We start from the raw sequence: 7,050 nt of genomic DNA, 5'->3' as shown, positions 1-7,050 counted from the left end.
CCCTCACTTTCTGTGTTATCATATTTTTAGTAGACCCATAAGGGTGGGACCCACCTTGATCATGTATGGAGTGTATGGTGGACCCCATAATGGCCGGGGGCTATTTAGATAGGTTGAGGCAACATAATTAATTAAGGAATGGAGATAAATAAACACAACCAACCAACCATATCATATTTAAGCAACATTAAGTCATTTAAAAGCATAAATGAAAAGAGGAATATATATATATATATATATATCTAAGAAACATTAAAATACATAAGCTAATAAGTGATAAGCATAGAAAATATCCACCCACCCATCAAATTTTTCAATTCAAGTCCACAAATAATAATTGTCAAATTTTCGTAAGTAAATGCAAGGGAAATAAAAGGTAGTGTGTCATCCTGCTTCATGCAATTGTTGTAGGTACTGTCTCATCCTACTTCTCACTCTCCTATTCCTCGAATTCCTCATCAACAGAGTTCCCTTTTCCCCAGATTGGACACAACCAATCCTATATACAAATGAGCGTTCATTGATTTTGGTGTGAGCTTCGATACTTATTCATGACCCTACTCCCCGTACTCAACGTAGATTTTGATGCCACGGTTGAAATTGGAATTGATAATATGTCTCGTGCTTTTAACAAGAACATAGGGTATTGTGATTAATGAGCTTTCGACTTCTACCAGTCTAAAACATTAAATTTTTCGCCTTTGTACTTTACAAGTGCCTCCTTGAGATAGTGGTCAATTTATATTTAGGTCGCCTGCATTTGAGTCTCAATTTGTACCATGAAAGACATGAAATTGTTGATTGTATTTTGTTGTGCATCAACAATAGAACTAGAGCCCACTTGAGGAGTTTAACCTGCGGTATTGTCTTTTGTGGCCCCCAAAGTTTCTACATATAAATTGTACAAATCTTCAACTGCATCATGAATCTTATCGACCTCAGTGGCTCTCTTCTCACCATATAACTTTTTAAAAATGAATATAACCATAAACATCGTGTATCAAAGATCAAGAACAACTGCAACAACCATTACCAGATTGCACTCAGATCAATACTTATGAAACTTTAACTGCATACCCATAGTCATTAATTGTAGAAAGTCTATTCCATTACAGCTTCTATACAAAACATCTTTTACTATCCAAAGTTTTAACAAAAATATCTTTATTGTTGGATACTTACTTCTTGAAAAGATCTTCATTGTGTCATAAAAAAACTGGAAGGAACTTGCAAACTGCTTCAGCTCTTGTCCAATTATCATCAGAAGGCAACTACCAATACGCACTATCATACTCCGTATAGTGAGAGAATACATCTTTAAAAGCTATCGTTGAATCTAACATTTAGTAAGTTAAATTCCAACGTGTTATGATATTCATCTTCATCGTTCTCTAATATGATAAATTCATCCATTTCACAATCCCATTCCATGTATTTAATCGTGAAGGTGACCCTTGTATATACTTCACACTCTCTTATTTATATTCTCAATCGTTGGCTCAATTATTTTAAGCCTATCTTGTACAATCGAGTTTAGGATATGGGTACAACACCTAACATGAAAATATTTTCCTACCAAAATATCAGTCACCGATAGACCTAAATTGGTTCCGCAAATTCGTTATCATGTTATAGTTTAAAGAGGTATTGTTTAAGTTATCGAGAAGATTTTTTTCTCAATGCCCCACTCCACAAGGCATCTGTAGATGCAGTCTAAAATAATCAAACTAGTGTAAAGAGGTGTAAGATAACAAAAGTTTATAACTTTTTTTGCAGAGCCTCCATTTGGCATCAACGTAGTGGGCAGTTAGTGACATATACCTGTTTCGTTGATTGGATGTCGTCCACAAATCTGATGTTAGGCTGATTTGAGAAACTAATTTCAACTTGACCTTTTAGCTTGCATACATTTTCATGCACACTCTCTTATCGTTGTATGGGAGACCTTCTCATATATGGGTTAAGGCCTCTGACTAATTTGATAAAAGGACTCTTTACCATCTGAAATAGTTTTTTATTGACAATAATAAATATGGTCATCAATTCATTCACATGGTCTCTGTTATACTTATAGGTAGACAAGGTACCTTACAATAGACTCACCAAAGATTGGGTAAATGAAAGTATTTGTTGGCCTGAGGTCTGGCTTCTCACTTTTTTATGACAGTTCAAAATGTGTTTTTTCAAAGTTGTGGTCGACCCATTTACTTGTTTAGCATATTGAGCATTGTGGTACTTGTATTGTATCTTCACCGTGCCATTTTTTAAGGTTACTTCTTCAAAAACTTCCCACACCATCGACTTTTTTTTTTCTTTTTTTTTTTATTTACTTTTACTAAACTTGAAAAGATAAGCTATAGATGTCCTGGGGGGGGGGGGGGGTAGGGTGAATAGGATAATACAAAATATTTCGATACAATGCGAAATAATAAACAATAATACTCAATTGCTTAGAGTATTGAATTCTTGATATCAAATAGTTCATAGGACAACCTTCACCTAAAAGATTTAAGCAGGACAACCCTATTTCACGATATCTTTGAAATCAAAATATCAAACTTAGCAAGAGTTAATAAATCATATGACAGGCATATAAAAAATTAAAACAATCACCACAATGTACAAAGATATTATAATGGCTAGGTACTTAAACTCACACCTACTCCACTCCCAAAATTATTACCCTCGCAATTTTAGCTTTCACTATTTCAAGGTTTTCACAGGGTCACCTTAACAACTTGATACAGTTCTTGTGATTTTCATGTGATATCACAACAAAACCCACTTTGTGATTTTCACAGGATCACCACAAAACAACCCGCTGAGATTTTCAAGCTATCTCAGAAAAAACCCAAAATGAAATGAATATAAATACAGTACTTATCTTCAAATGGCGTGTTGAAGATGTTACTGTAGCTTAATTTTAGCGATCTTCTGTCTTGGGATATTGATGAAGCCATTTATGAGTTCAACCCAAAAGGAATATAGGGATCTAATGTGTTTTCAATATATAAGCAAAATCCTAATTGCTGTAAATTTTATTCTCTTAATCTCAAGTAAAGTTTAGATAACTCTCTTAAAAATAATTAAATCTAACTTGAGAAAGGGAATAAAATAAGCTAATAGAAAATTAGAGTTACTGCACAAATAGCTTAAAAGGGCCTGACTTTTTCTTTTTCATAAAAGAGTTTTCTCATTGATTTTCGTGTGTTGAATGAATGAAAAAATCTCTATTTATAGCCAAATGATTTAGAAATTCGGCTACTTTTGATTCGGCTGGCCGAATTCCAACGATTGCGTTCCAACTGCTCTCAGATTTTATGGGACAAGATTTTTCAAAAATTCTGTTGGCTAAACCTTTAGTTCGGCTGGCCGAATCTCTCTGAGATCTAAAATCTTTACACACTGGAAACTTGACCGAACATAATTGGGTTGGTTGAGCAGTCATGTTCGGCTGACCGAACCCAAGGTTGGGCTTGCCAAACTTGCCGCGAAAAATCTATGTCAATTTATAAACTTACCTGAATTATGTTAGGTTAGCCGAAGATAGTTAGGCTAGTCGAACCAGATATCTGGCTGACCTAACTAGAGTGTATTTTACTTAAAATTGTGTTCATTATAATGCTATGTGAAATGCACCTAACCTAGGGTCAATCTAGGGTTATACCGCCTAATGGTTGACTTATACGAAGTATTCCGATCTTTGAATCATATACTTTCATGTCTTAAGATGTTGAGTCTTCCTTGAGATGCTTGATCGAGTCGATAACAGTTGTTCATGAGTTGTCAAAGAGTATCTTCATGAGTGCTTGTGTTCCTTTCAAGACCACAAAATTTGACAATCCTAATTGTGCTTAAGTATAAGCACTCACAGAACTTTATGACTGTGAGGTACTAATATCAATGGGCATCTCTTCATCTTCTAGAACTAATCCTTTATCCAAGATCATCGACAAAGTGATTGACAAATCGTTGGGGGTATTGAAAATTTCTTCTCTAGTCATCTACTGATTGAAAGATACTAAATCAGATTAGCACTATAATATCTTAAAAGTTTATATTAAATCCTAAATTAGTCACTCATCCAAGGTTAGATTGTAATACTTTCATATTCTCATTTAAACGCCCACACTGAAATTTCAGCAACATCTCCCTATGTTTATCCTGATAAGTTGATCTTCCATTTCATTCCCTTGATAAATATCTAAGCAATATGAATATATTTGACATGAGAAACAAAAAGAAAGAAAGATATCTAGAGAGAAATGGGGATATGGAGTGCAAATCAGGCATGAGTATTTAAATAGGCTATATGAAAGCATACTATATATCTAACCTTGAACTGTCCAAAAGGGACAATTTAAGCGATTTATATGTCACCAAAAACACACTATTTCAATGTTTGGTCATATAAAAATTCTCAAATGAGCAACTAATTGTCCAATTGACAAAAATAAACCATATTAGGCTAATTGTCTAATGCACAATAATAAGCTAAGCAATGAGCAATGTAATTCATACATATTAAACTAATTATCTAATGCACAATAATAAGCTAAGCAATAAACAATGCAATCCATAATTTACAAAAATAAACCACTGGTTTAATTCAAAAAAATAAAGCACATTGCCGTTTAGGATTTGGGGTTTAGGAATTAGGTTTTGGTTTAGGGTTTAGGTTTAGGATTTAGGTTTTAGGGTTTAGGGATTAGGGTTTAGGGTTATGGTTTAGGGTTTAAGTTTTAGGTTTATGAATTAGGGTTTTGGGTTAGGGTTTAAATTTTAGGGATTAGGGTTTAGTGTTATGTTTAGGGTTAGGGATTAGGTTTTAGGGTTTATGGATTAGGTTTGAGGTTTAGGTTTAAGGTTTATCGATTAGGTTTAGGTTTTAGGGTTTAGGGTTTAGATTTTGGATTTAGAAATGACTTAGCCCGAGTCATCTAGGATGCACCACATTCAACCCGGATGCACCATAGCCAGCTCAGACGCACCACCGCTATCCGGCTGCACCCGAGTCAACCCGGATGCACCCAAGCCAGCCTGGCCGCACCCTCCTAAATTTAAAATAAAAAAATAAAATATATATATATAGTAAATTACCTTTAAACCCTAACAAGCTTCTGCGGTCAGGTGGGTGCAGACTGCTGATCGAGTGGCTGCTAGGACCGGAGCTTGAGAGAGAGAGAGAGAGAGAGAGAGAGAGAGAGAGAGGTTGGTGGTGATGGTGGGTGGTTGCCAAACTTGGAAGAGGAGGTTGAGGGAGGGAGAGAGAGAGTTTAGAATTGGGTTGGGGTTGGGTGCAACAGGTAGGGTTAGAGTAGTTGGAATACACACACACACACACACACACCCGAACCTGAGTAGAGTTGAGTTTCAAATCGAGTCGAGTATGACCGGTTCAGGTTTCGTGTCGAGTTACTAGGTAACTTGGACTCAGTTTGAATTCAGAGATTGGACGAAGCCTAATCAATTCGAACCAACTCACCCATTCGGTTCAAGTCGAGTCAGGTCTAAATGAGTCAGACGATTCAAGTCAGCTAAGTCGCTCGGTGCCCATCTCTACTTACAATGCCTTCAAATACCATTGGAATCTGGCAGATGTGATTTGATTGAAGTTGTGTCAATCCACAACTCCTAGATACTTTGGACAATCAGTAGATATCTGATTTAAATGGGTTATGGGCCCCCGAATCTAACCCATTAATCATTTTGTGTCATGTCGAGGATCCTTTCCTATCAGCCCGTCAAGAGTTTTAAAACCTTTGGGGTAGCCGAAAGTGTTGACTATTTGATTTGCCGATCTGATCCGTCAGTTATTTCCGGCGCTTGCCTGAGACATACCGTCCAACTCGACATTACTGTCTAACTCGCGCAGTCACTCGATGGGTATCGAGCCTCGTGGGGGGCGCCTTATCAAAGCCAGGCTGAAGTCGGTGGGTAGTTTCGATCTCGTTGTTTGAAGTGTATACACCTCTTTCATCCATGTGTACGGTCACCTTTCTGGGCCCACTATATGCCCATAATCCTTTATATAACGGCCACTGATATGATCTGTTGGTCAGTGACGGTCCACCAACTGAGAAATTCTAACGTGTTACTAAGGGGGGAAAGTATTGATAAGAACCCTTGATCACACACACACACACACACACACACACACACACACACACACACTACACAACAGTTTTTACCAGCTCAACGAACAAGCTAGTGATGGCAAAGAACATTTTTAGAATAATACATAGTTGGGAACAAACGGCATTGTTAAACTCACATACCACTACATTTAGGCCGCATGCCCATGCTAAATGCCATGTGTTCGATATCCATGCTCGCTCACATCGCATAGGGCCCCTACCATGTTAATTCACGTCTGGAGACGAGATCAGGTTTACATTGACGAATGCCAGTGACCATAGATTATTGCCTTGACATTCAGGCTTACATTGACGAGTCCTTGCATCGTATGATTGGGGTAATCTTTGGCTTTGCCCATCAACCGGAAGACAGTCTGTTCAGATATTTATTTATTTATAAATAAATTCTGACACATGACACATTCGCATCTGAAGTTATGGTAATGAGGTAATAAGTGGATTAATCATGTCAATCAATCAGAAATAGTTAAAAGAGTGTGGTTTCGACAGAAAAGCCATTCATGTCATTTTGGTTTGTACAGATTAACAGGGTCTTGTAAATGCAACGGCGTTCAGTTGATAAGTCACAACCATTCAAAAGTGGTGATGATGGCACACTTATATGATAGCTCATACACAGTGTTCAACATTGGAATTTGTTGGCGCTTGAAAACGCAAGGGGGTACTTTGGAATGAGAATAAAAGAGGGGTTGGGTTGGGTTGGTCCCAGAAGCTGGATGTGAGGGAGGACTCGGTCCTAATCCCTTAATAAAGACCATTTAGGCCTCTAATAAAGCCTGTGCTGCATAGAACATCCATCTTTCTTTTTTTTCTCTTTTTTTTTTTTTTTTTGAGAAGCTGCACTAGCTCCATATTTTCTTGTTCTAAAATTCCATCCGTAGAAATTCCACAA

The sequence above is a fragment of the Magnolia sinica genome, chromosome 15 (assembly GCF_029962835.1).
Source record: "Magnolia sinica isolate HGM2019 chromosome 15, MsV1, whole genome shotgun sequence".
Lineage (NCBI taxonomy): Eukaryota > Viridiplantae > Streptophyta > Magnoliopsida > Magnoliales > Magnoliaceae > Magnolia > Magnolia sinica.
The sequence above is the reverse complement of the archived record's forward strand: the minus strand, read 5'-3'. Positions refer to the sequence as shown.